At 39.8% G+C, this 23,047-nt stretch overlaps 1 pseudogene; it reads right to left on the bottom strand.

Moving 5' to 3' along the window:
- Positions 1-471: 471 nt before the first annotated feature.
- Positions 472-6,107, bottom strand: LOC105857485 (elongation factor 1-alpha 1-like; annotated as a pseudogene).
- Positions 6,108-23,047: the final 16,940 nt, after the last annotated feature.

Raw genomic sequence — 23,047 nt, 5'->3', positions numbered from 1 at the left:
GAAGGACCTGGGTCCCAGTCTTGGCCTCAAAAATGTGTTAATTCTCATACTTGAATTCCGTATTGGAACACTGTCAGCCTCAGTTTTGTTGTCTGTAAAATGGGACACAATGCTGCAGGAACTGCAGACAATCATATAAAGAATGAAAGCATCTAGCAAGTGCTTAATGATTTGTATCTATTATTATTATTATTTTCTCATTAAACTTTGTTTTAATGGGTCTCAAAATTCTGCGACAGATTTTTGGTCAAGTTGTTTCCATTAAAAAGTACTGATTTTAAAAACTAATAACTTAAAACTGCCACACAAAAAGAAACAAAAGTGGTCCACAAAACATTGTCCTTTCCTTCTGAAGGTTTTATGATGCATTGTTATTAACAAACAGTCTTTTACTATTAAACTTAAATGGCCAATTGAAACAAACAGTTCTGAGATCGTTTTTCCACCCCTGATTGAGAGTAAGGTGGCAGGTATTAGGGATAATATTCATTTAGCCTTCTGATCTTTCGGGGTAGATTTGGTGATCTTGCCAGCTCCAGTAGCCTTCTTGTCCACTGCTTTGATGACACCCACAGCAACTGTCTGTCTCATATCACGAACAGCAAAACGACCCAGAGGAGAATAGTCTGAGAAGCTCTCCACAGACATGGGCTTGCCTGGAACCATATCGACGATGGCAGCATCACCAGACTTCAAGAATTAGGACCATCCTCCAGCTTCTTTCCAGAGCGGCGATCACTTTTTTCCTTCAGTTCAGTGAACTTTCAGGCAATGTGAGCAGTGTGACAATCCAGTACAGGAGCATAGCCAGTGCTAATTTGGCCTGGATGGTTCAGGATAATCACCTGAGCAGTGAAGCCTGCTGCTTCCATTGGTGGGTCATTTTTGCTGTCACCAGCAACGTTGCCACGACGAACATCTTTGACAGACACATTCTTGGCGTTGAAGCCCATGTTGTCCCCTGGAAGAGCTTCACTCAAAGCTTCATGGTGCATTTCAATGGACTTTACTTCAGTTGTAACATTGACTGGAGCAAAGGTGACCACCATGCAGGGTTTGAGAATACCAGTCTCGACTCGGCCCACAGGGACGGTGCCAATACCACCAATTTTGTAGACATCCTGGAGAGGCAGACGCAAGGGCTTGTCAGTTGGACAAGTTGGTGTCAGAATGCAACCCAGAGCTTCAGGCAGTGTGGTCCCACTGCCATTGCAATCTTTAAGGGTGACTTTCCATCGCTTGAACCAAGGCATGTTAGCACTTGGCTCCAACATGTCACCATTCCAGCCAGACATTGGCACAAATGCTACTGTGTCAGGGTTGTAGCCAATTATTATTTTTATTATTATTATCTAATGCTTCTAGCACAACTCTTAGAATGGAATAAATTCTTAATAAATAGCAAACAGCAAATATGTCTATAACACTTAACTATGTTCTAAGCACTGTTTAAACACTTACTGATATTACATAATCTAATATTCATAATAACCTGTGGAGTAGCTAATATTCTTTTTCTGTTATACCGACAAGGAAATCGAGGCCATAGAGATTAAGTGACTCAACAAAGGTCACATAGCTAGCAAACGGCAGGGCCAGGATTAGAGGATTAGAACTGAACCTAAGCTCTCAAACTGCAGAGTCCATTCTCTTAACCACGATGGTATAAATGTCACTTCCCTTCTGCCTCCTTCTACTTCTGTGGCATATTCTATGTGTAGATATGAAAAGAGCATAAGGCATGTTACTAACCTTGAAGGTCATGGGGGACACACAGCACAGCTGCATGAGGCCACTGGAACACCTACAGAACTATATGGACCCCAGTGTTACACCACGTCTTTTCAATGAAGTGTGGCCGGACGGTAACCTGCTGGAGCTCACGGAGGTAGACTGCAAGGTGTCCAGAGGAACGAACAGCTCGTGGCAGCTATGGTGAAGTGGGGACAGAGAGGCCTGGAGAAATGACGTGTGTAAAACGCTCACAGGAAGCACCCTGACAGCAGCCCTCAATGACAGTGCTATTTTGATAATCGTTACTGGTATGCAGCAATTGTCTTTGAGGTAGGTTAGAGATCAGGAGACTATTTCATAATCTAGGGAAGTAATGACGAGAGTTTGGATGAGGTCAGGGTCATAGTGGGCTCAGAGAAAGCAACATATTAAATAAACAACTCAGAGATAAAAATAAGTGGGTCTTGTGAACCACTAGGATGGGGATTTGACAAAACAGGGTCCATTTTCCAAGTGGAAAGCTATGCCCCATGTGGGAAGGGCAAGGAGGCAGAGGCCAGGGAGGGGGCAGAGCAGACAAACCCTTGGCCCACTTGCCGACGTGGCCCTCTTCACTGCAGAGAGCTTGGAGTCTGTGGAGCACAGAGGAGCCTTTCCTCTCTCCCGCAGAGCACATCTGGTTTTTGCGATGAAAGGATCTGAGGTGTCAGGTTTAAATGTCGTGGCTGACCAGCTAGAGAGGAGAAATGATGGGAAGCATGTCAGGTCAACACTGTGATCTCCCTGGGGGCTGTAAGTGATCTTCCCAATAATAAACACAGAGCCCATGATGGTGGTTGCTTCCCTGACCGGAATTTTATATGCATACAAGCTGGAAAACGTGGCCAGAAGTTTCAGCCATGTGCTTTGTAAGGTCCTACAAGTCATTACTCTTTTCTAATAATGTCCCAGTAAGGAATGTAGTGGGGAATATACGAGCCAGACAACATCCCGATCTTTTGCAGAGGATACTGTTGATATTTGGGCAACTATGGTGAAAAGCCCTTTGCAGGAATAGAGTTGGCAATTACCAAAAATGGGCACCAACTTGAGAATCGGCTTCGTTGCTTCCACACTGCCTGTTTGGTAATGTTTGTGCTTTGATGACCTCCTGGATCTTGGAATGCTTTCCATTATTCCAACCTGCTTTCAGCAAAGTGCTAAAGATTAATTCACAGTGAGGTGTGAAGTGTTGATAGAAGCTTAAAATGCTGCCTCTTCCTGGGTATTTGCAGGAAAGGGGATGAGTCAGAGATAAAGCAGAAATGCTATGACGCACTGGGTTTCAGAAACTGATCTTATGGTATGAAAGTCATCCCATTGCTTTGTCTGAAATGCACTTGAACCCCCTTCCAGGGCCTAGCTGTTCTTCAAAGTCCAAATCAGCCACATATTCTTTGCAAAGCTGTCACTGTCAGCCCCAGCCTACAACAGTCCCCTACATTGAACTTCTTTTGGATTGACTGCACGTTCATAACTTAACACCTGTATAGAACTGCAAAAGGCAAATCAGTTAGCTATCTCCACTTGGATGGTCTCAAACTGACTGAGGCTTTTAGAGATCCATAATATTAAGTTCAAATCCAGAACATTGAGTTCGAATCCCAAGTTTAGCATGGACTAGTTGGGTGTATTTAGGCTACATCATCATGCAATATCTCAACTTCCAAATTTGTAAACTTAGTGTATTAATTCTTACAGAAAAAATTTGAGAATTAAATGGGATTTCACAGGGAAACTACCAAGACACAATAAGGATTTAACAAAAGTTAACAGCATTCCTTTCTAACTATGCCCTTTCTCAAGCTCCTAAAATGGTGGGAAGAGGCAGCACATGTAGTTCAGTTATTTCCCAGGCTCCCATTTGCATTTGTCCTATGTGATTTTTTGTAATATTGGTGTGCTACTTTACTGTTACTGAATGAATATTTTCTTTAAATCTACTTAATCATGAAAAGTTTGAATCTATTTTTTAAAAAATTATATTACAACTGTAAATGGAAATATCACCATTTCTTGCTCTAAATAGAAGATAAAACTAAATGCAGTAAAACAAAGCAATATTATTAAATTCTAAGTAGGTCTAAGCATTAAATTTGCTCTCTTACTATTGAAAAAGGAGGACCAGCAAATGTTAAACAGGTTTGATAGATAGACTCCTATGAAACTGAGAATTTTTCCTTGATGTAACCAGGTTTAAAACATAATTGAAAAGAACAAATTGTTTTATGATAAGGTTTATTGTCATTTGATTCATGTGTTTCTGCCATTTAAATCATCTTTCATCCCAATCACTTTCTAAAGAGAAAAATTATAATGGAAAGACCAAAATTTTGGAGCTAGGGAAACCAGGATGTAAACTTTAGCCCCATTCCCTACTTATCAATTACATTGAGTAAGTTACTAAAAGTCTTTTAGCCTCAGTTTCCTCGTTTGTAAAATGAAATAGAAATGCTCAAGTTAGAAGATATTTGCATGGATGCAATCGAGTATATAAAGTACCTAGTAAAGTGCCTTGAATTCATAACATAAAAGCAAAATGTTGATGACAGGGAAAATTGCCTGTCAAAGTGCAGATAAATAAAATAGAGGGCAGGTTGTTGGTGTGCCCAGCCACCTAATTTGCTGGGACAAAGATGTTCTGTGATTCTCATCTCAGACATCTGGACAACCTGTCAGCACATAACTGGGTGGTTTTGAAACTCCCCAGGATTATATAATGTTGGATGGTTACCAGGACCATTGGACCTTCTTCTTTCATTCCTTATTATATTGATTTCATTTTTCACCATACAAAGTTTAAAACAATTTTTTTTGTGTGTGCAAGATTGAGAAACTCTAATTAGGTAGAAAGGAGAAAATAAAATCACTTGTGATCTCACTACCCAGAAATAACAATTGTTGATATTTTCAACATTTCTTTCAGATGTCAACATTTTCTTTTGGATTTTTCTATGCAAATTATATGTATATAACTTTTTCAAAGGGAAAGTTGTTCTACCCTTTGTTTTGCTATTAACTTTGTAATTGAACCAATAAAACATTCTCACACAAATGTTTTTTAGATAAATATAGTTCTACAACATGACTTTTCTTGCTTCTGACTGTTTAGCCTGTGGATGTAGTGGTGTGGCACTACTTGGCCAATTCTCTAAAATTATTTAGATTTCTTCCCCTTGAGTTAATATGTTAAAATATTGCAATTTACTTCCTTGTAAATGAATCATGACTCATAGCAAAAATATTTCTTACATATAAATGATAAAAAGTGGAATTTCTAGGTTAAAAATATGGACAGTTTAAGGCTCTGTTTAACTTTGCCACTTTAGTCTTAAGAAATTTAATATAAATTTAAAATGTAAGTATACATAAAACACATTTCTTAGTACCTCTGCTCAAACTAGGTGGTATCACATAAAGATAATTTTGCAAATTTAGGTGAAAATATTATTATTTTAGTTTATACACTCCTATATACTTGGCAATGGTTTCTATTTCCTCTGATATGAATTTTGTGTTCAGACATGTATTTATTTTTTTCCTTTTGGGTATTAATCTTATTCTCACTAATTTGCAAGAAATCTTTACATATTAAGGTTAGTAATTTGTATGTCACACACATTGGCACTAATTTTTCAGCAATTTATTGACTTCTTACTTTTATACACACCATATACGATATTTAGAATGTTTAAAAATATCATGTTGTCATATCTATTGGTAATTTCTTTTATGACTGTGTTTTTGGTATGAAGCCTAGAATGTTTTACTCTATAGTTGATTATATAAATTTTTGCATATTCTTCTTCCAGTGCTTTACAAGTATTTTCAATTGTACATATAAAACAAAAATATCATAAAATATTATAAAATTTAAATATTTATGATGGGAATTACTGAAACATGCCCTCTTCTCCTTGATCATCTCATTCAGTCTCATGGCCTAGAAGATGATCTGATGACTTCCAAATTCATATATTTGTTCCCAGTCTATCCCATGAATTCCAGATTCATGTATCCACCTATTTCATATCTCCACTTGGATATCAAATAAGCATTTCAAATTTAACAGATCCCAAACAAAACCCAGATACCCCCTTCAAAGCCTACCCCTCCTGCCATCCTCCACATCTCAGTTAATGGCAAATCCGCCTTCTGACTGCTCATAATGACATTCTCAGAGCCTTCCTAGCTCTCTTTCTCTTACCTTCTTCATTCAACTGGTCAACAAATTCTGGCAGCAGGGCCTTCAGAACACATCCAGAAGCCAGAAGCCAGAAGCCAACTACCTCACACACCTGCACTGCCACCAGCCTGGTCTCTCCCATCATCATCTCTTGTCTCTAGTGCTATGCAGCCTCCTATCTGCTTTCCCTTTGGTAGATTCTCTGCATGATAACCACAGCGATCCCATTTAAAACAAAACAAAAAATAAAAGCCAAGTTGGAGCCTGTCTGCCCCTGTCTTTTTTTTTTTTCTCTATTTAAATTTTTTTTTAATTTCAGGAAATTATGGGGGTACAGACATTTTGGTTACATGTTATGACTTTGCCACATCCCAACCATGATTTGAGACATGTCCTTCCCCCCTCTACAATGCTCACCCCGTCCATTAGTTGTGAGTTTACCCACCCCCAACCCCCTACCCCCAAAGAATATTACTGCTGTGTGAGCACCTTAGTGTTGATCAGTCAGTGCCAGTTTGATGGTGAGTATGTGGTACCTATTCTCCCTGTCTTTAACTTTCCAACAGCTTAGTTTCTCATGCGGTGGAAACACCACAGGTCCCAATTGTGCTTTATCTTCCAGACTTCATTTCCTACTACTCTCTCTTCCTCACTCCAGATAATTCCAAGGAGCATCACCAAAGCCAGGCTTTGGAATATGCCGGGCTTTGGAATATGCCAGGCTCACACTCACTCCAGGTCTTTGTACTCACTGTTTCTTCTGCCTGGGAAAGGCCCCCGGTAAGCACATGGCCTCTTCCTCATGCCTTTCACGTCTTCACTCAAATGTCACCTTCTTAGCGAAGCATAACCACCTTATACTTTTTTTTTTTTGCTTTATTTTTCTCTGAAGCATTTTTCACCATTTAGTATATGATATATTTTACTTATTTATTTTGTTTATAGCTGCTCTCTCCCTACTAGAATGTACGCTCCATGAGGGCAGAGATGTTGTTCTTGTTCACTGCTATTAATATACCTTAGCACCAAGAATAGTGCCTGGCACTTGTCAGACACTCAATAATTGTTTGTTGAATGAACTAATTAATTTATTATATACTCCTCTTGTATTATCACCCTCAAACTCAGTCCATTCCCCACTCTCCAGAGGTAATTAATGTTAAGTGAAGAAAGTAAGTTAAAGAACATTATGTGCAAGAAATCTGTAATGGCAAAAAAAAAAAAAAAAAGGAACCCAACACATGCCAAAATAACGTTATAGAAGAACACACACCAAATTAAGATGCTATTATTCCATCTGGAAATTATTATTTTGTGGAGTGTGAGGGGGGGAATATATTTTTTTCCCAAGTGACTAGCCAGTTATGCTATTATTATAAAAAAAACTATCCACTAATTCCCCACTGATCTGTTATGCCACTTTTAACATATATTACATCTGTCTCTACTCAGGCCAGGTTCCTAGACTTACATCTGTAATGCACAATTTAAAAATTATAGCTTTATGGCAAACTTGCCTATCTTCAGGGTTAGTTATCCCTTATTACTCTTTTTCAAAATGTCCCTGGTTATTTTCATGAATTTATTCTCTCAGATATCTTTTGGAATTAAGTCATTAGGTTAAAGAATTAGAATTTTTATTGGGATTTCATTAAATTTACAGATTAATTTGTGTAGAATTAACATGTCTACAATACTAAGTCTTTCCATCTTGGAAAGATGGAAATTCATGTCTTTTATGGCTCAAAGGATAGCCATTTTGTCATCCTGAGGTTTAGTACGTTTCCTATTAATTCTTTAATGAAGTTATTACCAGCATATAGAATAGCTATTAATTTTTGTGTATTTATTTTTATCTTAAGGCAATGTACTGAATCCTCTTATTAGAGTTTTTTTGTTGTAGTCATTGCTGTTGTTGTCATTCCAGTTGTTGTTGTTGTTGTTGTGCCTTTTTGATTTTCCAGATAGACACACATCATCTCAAAATAATGACAATTTTGTCACCTCTTTGATTAGCTTGGATTCCTCAGAATTCAAAAACTGGGACAGTGGTTTACATATGAGTAATTTGGCAGGAAGTACAACCCCATGTAATAGTCCTTGTACCCTGGGGAGCAAAGCAGAGAAAGAAAATCAAAGGATGTATTATTGAGTGGGTCACAGGTAGAGGTGACCAGATGTCTGAGTCCATCTCTGGATTGTCTATGATAAGGAGAGAGCAGGAAAAGAATCTATCTGCCTTCTTTCATCTGCCATTTGTCAAAGTTTTACTCCAAGCAGTGTTAACTGTGCCTCACTTCTGAGTTTTGCATATGTGTATACTGAGTGTGGTCCCCAAACTTTCCATGCTTCAAGGTTGAGAAGTAAGTTCCAGGGAAGGAGAAGCACACGGTGCAGGTCTGCAATAAGGCTCTGAAAAATTATAGCAGCAGTAAATCAATCTGAGAGTACATAGCATAGTGTTTGCTGAAATATGAAATAGGTAAGGCTCAGGGGATCTGAAGTAGTCTGTAAGAGATGGCTAATACAGTCCACCCCTTGTACCCAAGATCCTCTAGTGCCTTCCATCATATCTGGCCCCACACTACAATTGCAACAGCTGCACTCAGTGTCTTTCTTCCCCAAAGATCCTCTGACTTTCTTTTTGAGATACTTGCAGCATAAACACTCTTAGTCATTCTGATGTGACGTTATATGTGTATTTATATTGCAAGTGGGTTTCTTGTAGGCAAGCCATAGTTAGGTCTTGCTTTTTTAACCCAGTCTGAAAATCACCCCCTTTTAATTAGAGTATTTAGACCATTTAAATTTAATGTAATTATCAACATATATGCATAAATGGTCATCTTACTATTTATTTTCTATTTGAACTTCCTATTATTTATTTCTTTTTATCTTCTTTTCTGCTTCCTTTCAGGTTGAGTATTTGTTAATATTTTATTCTTCTCCACTACTGGCTCAATAACTGTATCTCTTTGCTTTACATTTTTTGTGGTTGCTTTAGGGCTTACAATTTACTTTTTAAACTTACCACCACCTTCAAGTTGTATTATTTCACTTCATGTATTGTGTAAGAACTTTAAAATAATGTACTTCAATTTCCTCCCTTATACTTTGTTCCAGCATTGTCATATATTTTATTTCTTCTTATGTTCTAAATTCCATAATTCAATATTATTTTTGTCTCATAAAATTAATTGGTCTAAAGAGATTAACAAGGAGAAAAATGTTCTATATTTACTATTTCTGGGGGTTATTCCTTTGTGTAGATCTGTAGAAAAGCCATTAATTTTTGTGTATTTATTTTTATCATAAGGCAATGTGCTGAATCTTATTATTAGAATTTGATGTTATTGTCATCATCACTATTGTTGCCTTTCCTGTTGCTATGGTTTTATCTTTTTGGTTTTCTAGATAGACATTCATCATCTCAAAATAGTGATAATTTTGTCATCCTTTGGTTATCCTGGATTCCTCAGAATTCAAAAATTGAGAAAGTAGGATATATATATATATATACACACACATATATATAATTTTCTTTTGCCAAAAGAATTTTCTTTAGTATATTTTATAGTCCAGATATGATGGAAATAAATTCCATACTTCTTTGTTGGTCTAATTTTTTAAGCCATATCCTTTCATTTGAAGAATATTTTCTTTATTCTGTCCTGATGCTCTATTCATTTTTTTTTTTCCATCTCTGTGTTTCATTTTGGGAAATTTCCATTGTTTTCAAGTTAATTTTTCTTCAGGATCTAATCTATTTTCTATTTTAGGTATTGCAGTTTTATATCTATAAATTTCATTTGAGTCTTATTTTTATATCTTGTATTTTTTCTTAAACATGCAGTTTATGTTTTTACTACCTTCTTTAATATATAAAACCTATGTTTTAATATTCTTATTCAATATCTTCATCATCTTTGTCACATCAGGGTCTGTTTCTATTGATTAATTTTTCTCCTGATTATGGTCTGTATTACCCTGCTCCTCTGAATAACTGTTAATTTTATATTGGATGTCAGGCATTGTGATTTTACATTGTTAGGTACTGGGTTTCATTATATTCTTTTATATAGTGTTAAATTTTGTTGTAGCATGAAGTTACTTGGAATCTATTAAATACTTTTAATGTTTGCTTTTAAGCTTTGTTAATGCATGCGCAGAGTAGCTTTAAGTCTAGAACAAGTTTAGCCCCACTAAAATGCTGATACTTTTCTGAGAACTTGACCTGATTCTATCTATTACAATGTCTTTCCACTCTAGTTGCCACACAATTTCAGCCCTCTGCAGGCTCTGGAGATTTTTTTGTTTACTAATTTCCAATGGCTCTTTCTTGAATTTTGGTTATTTCTTTTCATGTATACATAGTTTAATACTCAGCCAAACATTTGGAAGACCCCTCTGTAGATTTCTGGGGTATTCTCTCTCTCTCTCTACATCCCTTCACTCTGGTACTGTGTGCCTCAAATTATAGCTACTTTTATTTCCCAAAGTTTGATCTATTTGAGTTTTTCCTACCTTCTCTACAACTCCAGATAGTAAGCTTGGCAATTGTAGAAATCACCTTGTTTGTTTCCCTTCTCTCAGTCTTGTGCTGCTTATTGTTCAATGTCTAAAAGTCATTTTTTCATATTTGTTTCTGGATTTCAAGCTATTTAATGGAGGAGAATAAATATGTTCCCTGTTTTTCCCTGATGTCCTGGAAAAGGAAGCCATGTGTACATAAATTATACTTTGGTAAAGTTTATGTTTTAAAAATGGAGAATGATGTTTGTTAAAAATTAATCAGATTCTGTTAACAGTTGTTTTGGTAGTGACACATACTTTCTGAGAATTGTTATTCTCTTTCATTATGAGTTAGATTTCCAGTTTGACTCCAGAACTTAGGTGTATTAAAAAAAAATCTATAAATAAACATTTTTGGTTTATATTCATATTTTTATTTGACTAATTGTCAAGAGGAGAAGGAGCTTTGGGGTAAATCTGATGAGTTCAGTGTTGGACTCATGCTTGAAGCTCTGTTTAATGTCAGGTGGAGATGTTCAGAAATCAGTTGGCTCTATTGCTTCTGGCACTCGAGAGAGTTCTGAACTGGAGGCAGAGGCTTAAGAATCACTCACGGGGAGCTGGTAGAGTAAATATGGAGAGCTTTTAAGAAGAATCAGAGGATAAAGTGCAGGATGAAATCCTAGAGAAAGGCAGAGAAAGAAAGAACCCAGAAAAGAGTGTAACCTGTAAAACTGTGGTTAGAACTAAATTCAATATGGATTTTTCTCAAAGAGACTAACACCCAGATGCATACAGAATATTGTAAACTCACTTGCCATTACTGTGTTTCCCCGAAAATAAGACATGGTCTTATATTTATTCTTCCTCAAGAAGACACCCTAGGGCTTATTTTCAGAGGATGTGTTATCTTTTTTAAGTACAGTAAAACAATCTACATCTATTCAGATATAGTTAAGTCGTCTTCTTCTGGAACATCATCATAACTCACCAAACCCCGAATTCCATCCTGAATTTCTTGCGACTCTATTTCTTTTAGAACCATTGGCCCCAATGTCTCATGTCGAGCAATAGAGCTCTCGTGGGGCAGATGAGAAGGGCTGCTCATCTTGTTTACTGCTCCTCCACGAAATCATGGGTTGTGCAGATGCACTGCGTAGCCACGCCCATCACTAGATCTTATTTTGGGGATAGGGCTTATATTGCGCAAATGCTTAGAAATCCTGCTAGGGCTTATTTTACAGGTAGGTCTTATTTTCAGGGAAACATGGTAGTGATAGGCCTGAGTAGTGGACTGTTTCATAGGTACCTCTCGTCATTTTCTTTCTCTTTTCCCACTCTTTCCTTTTCCTCAAGCACAGGGCAGATATTTAGCCCTTGGAAACTGAGGATGAGATGCCCGCGTCAGGGTGCCATTGCCTGACATCATGTCTAAGGGCCCTTCTGGATCTAATTGACTATGAAAAATTGATAAAACCCAGATTTTACAATAAAATAACAATAAAGACCAATCAAAATACTTTGTGAGGTGCTCTGCCACACACACTGTGAAGGTCAAAAGAGCAGCTCAATATTTTTTCCATGACTGCTATAAAGAAATTCCTGGAAAATATTGAGAACTGGCTTGGGGCTCTTCACTTATATAATTCACATTTCTATTTCATTTCTCTTCATCTGAGGTTGAATAACTCTGAGTTTAGGATTGTATTGCTCTTTATGTGGTGAGACAGTTTAGCTTTTGGAATTATGCTTCTACTCAAAGTTTTGGCAGCTAGTTAGCTCTTCCCTTCCCTGAATAATGAACCTACAAAAAGGAATTAGATGGGTCTTTGATGTGATCACAACTCTTCCCAACAGATGTCATTTTATATGAAGGCGTTAACTCCCAAACAAAGCAGGACTAGTCTTTTTTTGGAAGACTATAATTGAAAGATTTAGAATTATATGGGCAAAGTAAGTTCTTTCTTAAAAATATACTCATTATTGGCAGCAGAAGGAGATAGTCATTTGGGACTGGAAGAGATGGTGAGTTAACATTGTTGATTTGCCTAGGTGTCTAAAATATGTTTTTCATTCCCTACCACCCAGTGAAGTAAGACATCAGTCTCATTTTCTACATAAGAAAAAAATGCCTCCAGGGAGTTAATAACTTGCTCAAGGCCATCCAGCTAGAGCACTGTGATTTGTCTGGTCTGGTTCATAAGCCCTTTCACTTTCTATATGTCATGCTGCCTTCACAGTGCAGGAAGACAATTTTTCTGCATTCTGAGAGGTCTGAGAGTTCATAGCAATCTGGAGGATTTAGGAATGGAGAGAGTGGTACAGAAAATACGTTTCACCACCACACCTAATGAGATATTTTGGTTTTTAGTAATAAAATAGTAAGTGCATAGAACAGAGTAACCTAGTACGCTACATGAGCAAGAAGCATGCACCTAGAAAATAACAGAGGATTTGATCTCAAAGCACTTGGGTTCTAATTCTGGACCTGCCTCTTACTAGCTGTGTGTCCTTGAACAAACCTCAGTTTCTTCATTGGAAGAAATGGGGTAATAATGCCCATCCCACACTGCTTTTCTACAAATCTGAATGTATATCTGGCTTTAGCAGCATCGCAGAAGCTTTAAAGAGGCACCTCTTGCCAGTAATTTTTATGTTTGGAGTCCAGAAGCAGTTCACAGAAGGAACAAATTAAGGGAATGTCAGATGATAGCCCCTTCTTAGTAGTCTGGAATTCCATCAATGATCCAATGGTTCATGGTAAGGAAGGGGGGGCAGGGTCTGAAGGCAGATAGGACAGGTCAAAACGGCAACCAGTAGAAAGGAGATCCCAAAAGGGTAATGAGGAGTGAAGTCTGGCGTCATTTCTGTGCTGAAAGGGAAGTGGTTCACAGCACTTCCCACATTTATAGGAAGCAGTGTGCTGGGTGGATATATGGGAATTGGAATGGAGCAGAAAGGGTTAAATGACATTTTAAATGTAAGAGTGTGCAACATCATCCCTAGCTTAAATAGGCTCTAAAATAAACATTAGTACTTTTCCCTGCATGCATTATTGGAGGCCAATCCTAGAGAGATAAAGGGGTACAGAGGAAGGGAGCTATGGATACAAGCACGGGTAGTAATCTGGAGCTCTCCCGGACGGTGCTGGGGAAGAGAGGAGCCATAACATTTGAGCGGTGCTTTGGAAAGGCTGGCCTGGCTGTGGTGTGAAGAAGGAAAAGCAGGGACCACAAGCTGAGAGATCACTTAGGAAGCTGACGCAATAGCCCAGACGAAAATGGCGTGAATCCGAACTGGGGCACCAATAATAGAAGTAGAGCAGAAGGGATGGATTTGGAAAATATGGTGGAGAAAGACTTTCTTATTCTTTATTCTTTTATTTTTATTCTGAGATAAAAAGTGGTTAGGGAGAAGGAAGAGGTAGAGAAGATTTTGAAATATTTAATCAATGACTGGAAAGGTGGAGGCAACATGAGCTGAGATGGATCTCACCAAAGAGAGGTTAGGTTTCAGGACCAGCTTTGGGACTCAGTGATTTTGAAAAGTGCTGTAGTACTAGAGGATTTGGAAACTTAGTTGTGGAGCTCAGCAAGTTAATAAAGAAGATGAAATGGCCAATGCCATGTAATTAAGAAAATGTAGTTAGAATAGAATAAGGAGATTTCTGGTGTGGAACTGCTACATCTTGGCCTAGATAATACATGAAAATATCTATGTGCAACATAAAAGAAGAAATACAGAAACAATAATAATAATTATCACTGCATTTTCTGTGCACTGTGTACCAGACACTATTCTATGCATTTTATATGCAACACATCGTTTGACTCCCACAACAATCTATGAAGTAGGTACTTTTAGCATTCCTATTTTATAAAAGAGGAACTCGCATAGAGATGGTGAATGAGATTCCCAAGGAAATGTATCTGGTGAACGTGAATCTGAGTTTCAAACTGTTGGGTTTTAGTCTAAGCCTCATTTCCATGCTCGCCTAACTTTGGCATGTCTGGTCATTCTTCTGCCATGAGCGCACCAAGAACTGACATTTTCAGACTGAAATCTGACAAAGCCAGGACACCTGGCTCCAAAGCCTTTGCTCTTAATTGTTAGGTGACTGTTTTGCCCAGAGCACCTCTGCATATAACTGGGCAGATTCACACTAAATATAATTACTATATGTAGGAAAGTGCTTTATAAATAAGGAACATCCTATATTTAAACTGCTATTCTTCCTATTATACAAATGAGGACATTGAAAATCATAGATGATAAATATCTTCCCACAGGGTGTGCAGTTAGTAAAGGGCTGATTGAGGACTCTCAAGTAGGGCTCCAGCCACTCTGAAAGCCATTGTTCTTATTTACCAGCGCTGCTCTTAGGTAAAGCCTGTGTGAGTGCATGGTGTGATCTCACTAAGGAGAGCACTAAAGCATTCATTCAAGAAGCATTAAATGAATGCCTACCAGGCACTGAATTAGACACTGGGTATCAGAAATGGAAGGTATCATTCTTTGGGTCGATCCAGGAGCTCACAGGCTAGTGTGGGACACAGACATATAAGAAAACAACAACAACAAAAAACAGGATAATTTCATATGTTGAATACTCTGAGGAGGGAGGACTTCATGGTTTGTGTTTTAATCAATTTCCCTTATACTTATTGATCCCTATTATGTTTTGAGCACTGTGCTAAGAGCTGAGAAAACAGAGATAAATAAGATAGAATCCACGTCCTCAGGTTGTCCCAAAAGAGTAGCAGCATTGCAGAGATCTATTTGGTTAGATTTAAATAAACATTTAGTAATTTCATATGGAGATATCTAAGTCCTATTTGATTGTCATTTTATTACAGAAGTTGGGAAATCTAATCTTTGCTTTTCTTGTGGATATGACACCCTATTCTCTTTCCCCCTACATGCACCTAGAGACCCAAGTATCAGGTAAAGTCTTTTAATTCAAATAAGTAGTGATGGATAAAGGTGATATACTGAAGAAATGACTAAATTGAATGTGGGTAAGAAAATGATACTTCAAAAGTGGTTTCATCTTATATGAGAATTGAGCCTTGGCCAGTTTTCACACCTCAGCACCTTGACTGTATTGTATTTCTAGAAGGTAGAGAATATTAAAGATTGTTAATGATTGATTGCATCTCAACTTTCAAGTGTTACATCAAACAGACCTTAGAAAGGGGGGAATTTTGTTCTTTGAAAGCACATTGACAGAACTTTTTGATTATTAAAAACTAATGCCCCGGATTTACTACATTTAATCCAAATCTGATCCGAGAGTGAAATTCCTTTTTGGCAGCATCATTAGTAATTTACTGCATCGTGAGCTTTCCTTTCTGGGGCAAAAAATATCGGCCAGGGGAGTTCTGGCTCACACCTTGTAAAATAAAGCTGGAAAATGGATTATATGGGACTTTGCCAATTCTATACCCATCTGAAGATTCCCAAGTGAACCAGTATGGCTTTCCTTTACAGCTGCCCTCCGAGAACTGGTGTGTAGCACTGAACACTCGGAGACCTAAAACTATGGAAATGCACACCTGGAATGGATATTAGTCGTCATCTAACTTACCTACCCTCCTAAATCAGGAATCATTTTATAATATTTGAAAACACCCGTGATAGAGGTTCACCCAGGTTCAATCGAACTTAGTATTTTGGAAGGTTACACTTTCATTATTGGCTAACTCTGAATGCTAAACAGCTGATAAAGGCCTCCCTGGCATTTCTATCCATTGTCTCTAGCTCTTTCCTCTGAGATCACAATGAATGCAGCTTCCCTCTGTAGCACACAGCCTTGCAGATACTTGAGGAGTTTACTCTTATCCTTTCCTAAGTCTTCCCATTTTCCTGTTAAATATCAACAGGTCTTTTAAATAAGCTGATAACTCTTTTCTGGGCTTGCTCTAATTTGTTGGACTTCTTTTAAAAAATTGTGAGGCCCAAACTAATACCCAGGGGTTCAATCAATTTCAATACACTGCCTATCAGTTAAATGTGCAGTGATGATAAATAGGATTAATCAATTACTAGTGGCTGCCTGGAATACTATGTTGAGGAAGATTCTAATGTTATCTCTGGGTTCCAATGTATCTGGCTTCTGATATTATTTCTAGTCTCTCCAATGTTTGCCATGAGTGCAGGGGGTGGGTGCCTGAGGTGTAAGTAAGTTTGCCATCCTAATACCTTTGGCTTATTGACCAATTGAATGACCATCTCTCCAAGTTTTCACATGGAGTTACTGAAAACAAAATCTAAGAAGCCTTGTCACTTGTGATTTCTTTAATTCCTTTAAAGCTATAGTATTCTATTTACTCTTTGAAATCTTCTTCACTGTACTTAATTCCCTGTATGCCTGCTATTTAAATATAAGTAGCCAGCAGTGGCCATGCTATGAAATATTCTGAAATGTAAAAAAAAAAAAAAAAAAAATCATATCTTGGTCATAAGATGGCCTGTTCAAATATTTCTTTAAATCAACGAGTGTCTCCAAAGGTGATATTAATAACATGATAAAAATGATGATAAAATAATACAATAACAATCAAAAGTGGAACTTCATTGTATTTGTTAGTTTTAAAATCACTCTTAGATATATTATTTCTTTTGATTCCTATGGCTTCCTTGGCCATTATTCCTATTTAAAACCTGAGAAGACAATCTTAGAACACTCAAGTAATATGCCTAAGAACACTCCATTAGTATGTCATATTGAATCTAGGTTTTATTGACTACAAAATTTGACACTTTACCCATACAGAATAGGCTTTGGGAATATTTGTTCTTACTTATCTTTGCCAGATAGGCTGCCCTGCCAATTTAGCAGTAGCTGCCTCTCTCCACCTGTGGCTACAGCTCCTGCTAGGTGTACCTTCTCCCCCGAACACAGCTCTTACCATGTTCCTGTTACTGCTTCCCCTGCCCCATTCAGCACTAGAGGCAGTAATATCTTCCCCCATCACTAGTACCTGAGTCTTTCTCCATCCATATTTCTTCCCTTAACCCTGACCTTAACTGTAAATGGGCCTTTGATTAAACACTTTTCAGTTATCCCTTGGAGTACGCCTTTTTTTTTCCTGCCAAGCTGTGGTCTGATTCCACCAACCCCAGGGCAGACAACATCTCTGTTTCCTTTCTCTGGTTTACAAGGTGAGTTAGGTCTCAATGACATTCAGACTGGATATTAAACAGAGGCTGTCCCATGCTTTGATGGGAATAGTTACCAAGGCACAACCCAGTTCTTTTAGTTGGGATTAGTCCTTTAGGAAAAATAAATTCCCATATTCAGGACCATAGAGAAGCTTGGAGGGAGTTCTCTAAGTTTAGGATTATCAAAAGTAATTTGCTTTTTTGATACTCAGCCAAGTTTGATTTATTGATCTATTTATATTTGTGTTAAAATAGAGTTTATTTCTTTCTTCATGTTCTTGATGAAAGTTTCAAATATACAGTACATCATCTAAGGGTATGTATGTGTATGCATGTATTTCCCAAGAAATATAGCCCAAGAAATAAAGATAGTGGAGAGAATATGGAAAAGTCTATTTTTTGAAACCATCCACCTAAACTGTTTAATGATGCCTAAAAGCAGAAATGAGAAGTAGCCCATTAATATCTGAGCCTTCCAAACATACAGATCATCATGGCTAAAGTGCTCTATTACGCTTCCTATTTCTCTACTACAAATGTAATGTTATTTGTACCTCTCACAAGTTATTAATATGTATGCAATATAATTATACCATTCAAACCTATGTGTACAAACAGTGTATCACTCAAGGTATTTTAAGGATCTTTGAACAGAGAATTCAGGGCTTCCTAAAGTATTAAAAGGATTTGACATGTAGAAAATAGCTGGGACTTCAGGGATGTCCCAGAACATCACAAGCATGGTCCCCGCACACATATCCTGAAGAGCTGTTATATCTGCCACAGTCAAAAATGTGGGGGAATTATGGGATGGCTACTGGAACTCTTAAGTTCAAGAGCATCCCTCAGTGGCTGCAGCCCAAGAATCAGCAAGCCAGATTAGCAGGACTCCACTGCTGTCATCACAACTGCTCTTGACCTCCACACAACTGGTGACCGGGCAATGAACAGTGAATCTGCTCAGTGATGTAAGTATTTTGACACTCAAGCCTAGAGACACTGGGATTGAGTGCTGCGATGCCACAGCAAAACAAAATGCCCATGTCTCAAGCATGACAATAACCTCCACCGCACTCCCACCTTAAAATATCACATGAGTACATGTAATTCAAAAATCCTAATTTGCCTCCTGAACCCCCACTGCAAACTAGTCTGGCATAAGTGGTTTTTCACCTTATAGCTTTAGCAGAAGAGGAAGGCATGGTACACTGAGAGGAGGTGGGACTAGATGTAGGACACTGGTCAACTTTGTCCACCCCAGTCATGCAGTGGGAAACTGAGCTTCAGAGGCAGATAGACCTGATTCTACTGCTTACTAACTGTGCTACCTTAGTGAAATTACCCACCCCATCCTAGCCTCAGTTTCTTTCTCTCATAAATAGTAGGCTGGACAGTACTTAACTGAGAGTCGTTGGGAAGACCAAATATGATAAATATGGTTCTCAAACCACGTGGTAAGGTGCCCTGGGGCACCATAGCAAAGTCACAGGGGCACCTCAGAAGATCTTAAATTTTCAAGAAAAATATAGCGATACTTGACATTTATTGGATTCCATGCCAAGTGTAAGCTTGTGGTAGTTCACATTAGATTAGTCTCAACATTGGATCTTGCTGCATTCCTTTTGATGTTGTTTTTTCTTTTTGAAAAGTTTTTAGCAGTTACTCTGATGTCAAGATTGTATTGTACAAGATTCAGTGTGAGGGTGTAAGTGTCAAATATGATCCCAAGGTTTGAGAGGAAGTATAATACGATGTCAAATAGGCACACAGACCCCATTAGTAAGTGTTATTGATTTGTGTCCCCATCTCTGCAGTCATTTGTTGAAACTGTAACCCCCAGGACCTCATAATATGACTGTACTTGGAGATAAGGCCCTTAAGGAGGTGATTAAGTTAAAATGAGGCCCTTAGGGTGGGTCCTAATCCAATATGACTATTGTCCTTATAAGAGAAAATTTGGACACACAAAGAGACACCAGCGATGTTCGTGCGCAGAGGAAAGGCCACATGGGAACACCGTGAGGAGGTGGCCATCTGCAAGCCAGGGAGAGAGGCCTCAGAAGAAATCAAACCTGTCAGCACCTTGATCTTGGATTTCCAGCCTCCACACCTCTGAGAAAACAACTTTTTGCTGCCTGTGGTATTTTATTAACATCACAACTTGTGATGGTTAATTGATGTGTCCACTTGACTGGGTCACAGGCGCCCAGATATTTGGTTAAATATTATTCTAGAAGGGTGTGTCCGTGACGTATTTCTGGTGAGAGTGACAGCTGAATTGGTAGACTGAGGAAAGCAGATCGGCATTCCCAGTGTTGGTGAGCCTCATCCAACCAGCTGAAGTCCCCAATAGAACAAGATCTGAGCAAGAAGAATTGCTCTCACAGCCTGACCGTTGGAGCTGGGATATTGGTTTCCTCCTGCCTTCGGACTCAGACTTGGACTAGAATTTATATCATTATCCCTCCTGATTCTTGAATTTGGATTAGAACTCCATGATTGGCTCTCCTGGCTCTGTAGCTGGCTGACTGCAGATCTCAAGTCTTGTTAGCGTCCACAATATTATATATATATATATACACACACACACACACACACACACACAATTGGTCCTGTTTCTCTGAAGAACCCTGATTAATACGCAGCCATAGCAAACAAATATAGTGTCACTATATAAGAATATAATTTGTTTTCAGTTTGTGTGCATTGTGTTTTCAAATGTCTACTAAGTTGTTAGGATTTAAATACTTACTAAGTTGTTTCAACTTAATGGCTCAATAAACAGAATATTTGGTACTTCTTTAAGCCTAGGCATGCCATGAAAAAATTACTGAGATACTAAGTGCCATGAACTTGAGAAAGTTTAGGAATCTCAGACTGATGATAAAACACAATAGCTATCAATCACAACTATCACTATGATGAATGAGAAAATTGTTTTCCTATTCTGAAATGGAGTTACTTTTCATATAAAGAAATGATTGAGAAGCTTAAAAAATAATTTAGATGAATTTCCCTAGAAGTATCAAAAGGCACTCTCAATTAAGATACCCATGATAGCCTTATATAAAATAGTGTGAATTAGCAGGAGCCTTAGAAGAAAGGCAAGGTGATTGAGGCCAAAGCACAGGGAAGAGGTAAGAGCAGGAGCTGCCTACACTAAAGCTCTGTCCCAATCCCCAGGAAAAAATCAATTGAATTTCTCAGACACTTTGCCTATAGCTTGCATTTTTAAAGCTAATATTATTACTCAAGGCAATTACAAAAGAGAAAGAAATAATCATTGTAAGAAGGAAAATAAGAGGCAGATGTATTACCGCGTGGCGGAGAACCCTGAGCACAGCATCTGCTGCAGGGGCTGAGGGGCGCCCGGGGGGCTCAGGAGGAACCATGGCAGGAACAGGTGCTGCGCGGCTCCTTCCTCTCGCACATCCACCTGTGGGTCAGCTGCACACCCCTCATGCCCTTCTCTGTCCAGCGCATCCTGTGGCTGGTGGCCCGACGGCCCTGCTGCCCTACATCTCTACTGCCGATGCTGTGCACCCAGCCCCCCCCAGCTGTGCTGTCGCCCCAAACACTCCCTGGGTCTCCCTGTGTGGCCAGCTGTTCTCCTTAGAGCTCATCTACCCCTGGAGGCAAAGAGGGGCAAGGTCACGGTCAGCCCTCCACTCTGCCAGGGTGGCATCAACTGTTGGGGCAGCATGTGCCCCCGTAGTGGCCAGTGGACCACTGCAGTGTGAGCGGCCCTGCTCCTTGCCCTGAGCCCAGTTCTTGCAGGCTCAGCAGGAGCTGCCAGAGGGAGGAGGCCCAGCCTGTCACACTTGTCCTGGTCCCCAGGCCACCAGGAGGGTGAGCAGGAGGCAGCTTGAGCTGCCAGCCAGGTCAGCTGGCAGGCCTACACTCTGTTGCCAGCACCGCTGCCTTGGGATTCACCTCCTGAAGTTGTGACCACCACACTGTGAAGCCCATGCCCACCTGCACCCCAGGCCCGCCGGGGAGCCCCGCCCTGCCCCTCTCAGCACAGCCGGGCTCTCTCCACCAGATGCCCATTCCCAATGGGGTGTGCTGCCACGCCTCCCTGGCTGCTCCCTGGAGACCCCACCCTGTCAGGTTGGGGTGCAGGGACCACCCAAGATACTCTCTCTACTCCTGGAGAGTCTGACCCCCAAGTGCCCCCTTCTTTGGAGTTTTTCTGCAGGATGCACTCCTGGGTCCCTCATGCCTTCCAGCTGTGTCAGCAGATGGATGGCCAAATGATCTGGGGGAATGAAACAGCCACTGGCCCCTGGCCCAACCCAAACCAGCAGCCCAGGGAGCCAGGGCCCAGCAGCAGGACAGGCGCCAGTGCCCTGGATTGCACTGGGTTTGCCCGTTGATGCCCCCTGCAGAGATTTCTTTGCAAAAGACGCTGCAGGCAGGCCACTGGGTGTCCCTTTGCTTGAAGTCAGGCCAGGTGGGGTGCCCAGGGCTGTTGCATTGGAAGCTGAGTGTCCACCTGCCCGTCAGCCCTGTGGGAACAGACCCCTTGGCCAAGTCTTCCGTGTCCCTTCCTTGGCTCTCTCAGAAGTAGATCACTCCCCAGGTGAGAGAGACCCGCTTTCCTGCAGGTGTGAGAAGTCCCTGGGAGGAGGTTCTGGCACTCGGGCTGCATCTGTCTGCCAGAGTTGGCAGAATCTGGGTGTGAGTGTGGGGTGTGCTTCTGTGAGCCCCACAATCTCCTGGGGCAGGGAAGCCTAAAGATGCCCCTCACTGTTGCCTGCAATTAGTCATCTTCGAGTTGGACATCTTCAAGCTGTGCTGTAAGCAGGAGGGGGCCAGCTCCCTGTCCATCTCTCAGGGCCACCCGCACTGTCCACCTCCGCCCGCTGGCTCCTTTGCTGCAGGCCACGGCGACTCAGCACCCAGTGGAGAGTGTGGGGCTGTGGCTCCCTGGGACAATCCCCACTAGTCCAGCATCCTGAAGGGACAGGTCCTGTCTCCACTTTCTTTTTGTTGTTGTAACAATAAAAACTCCCAAGTGTTAAATAATGAAAATTTTATTTTAAAAACCCCACAAAACCTCTATATCCTTACCTGTATCGTGAAATTCATAATTCAACTTCTCTAGGAAATGAAACTGCATCATTCAGGTTGGGGTCCAATACCAGCCAAGCACAGCCTTTGCCACTGAGTCGGAAATCCTGCTGGGTCTGCCTCGGCACCTTCACAGAGGGACTCTGCAGAAGACTGAGCAAGGAGGAAACAATGCTCCCTGTCCCCAACCATAGTTGTAGGCTGAGAGGAGAAGGGATGGGACCTTGGCAATCTCATGCAACTGTTACAAAATGCTGTTAAGTAATATCTTATCTTAAACATCTGAATAGATTCTGTCCAAGTGCATGTTGCATGTGGAAGTAACTCTGTTAGGTATGG

This window comes from Microcebus murinus, chromosome 2, assembly GCF_040939455.1.
Source record: "Microcebus murinus isolate Inina chromosome 2, M.murinus_Inina_mat1.0, whole genome shotgun sequence".
Classification (NCBI taxonomy): domain Eukaryota; kingdom Metazoa; phylum Chordata; class Mammalia; order Primates; family Cheirogaleidae; genus Microcebus; species Microcebus murinus.
This window is presented reverse-complemented; position numbering and strand designations above follow the sequence as displayed.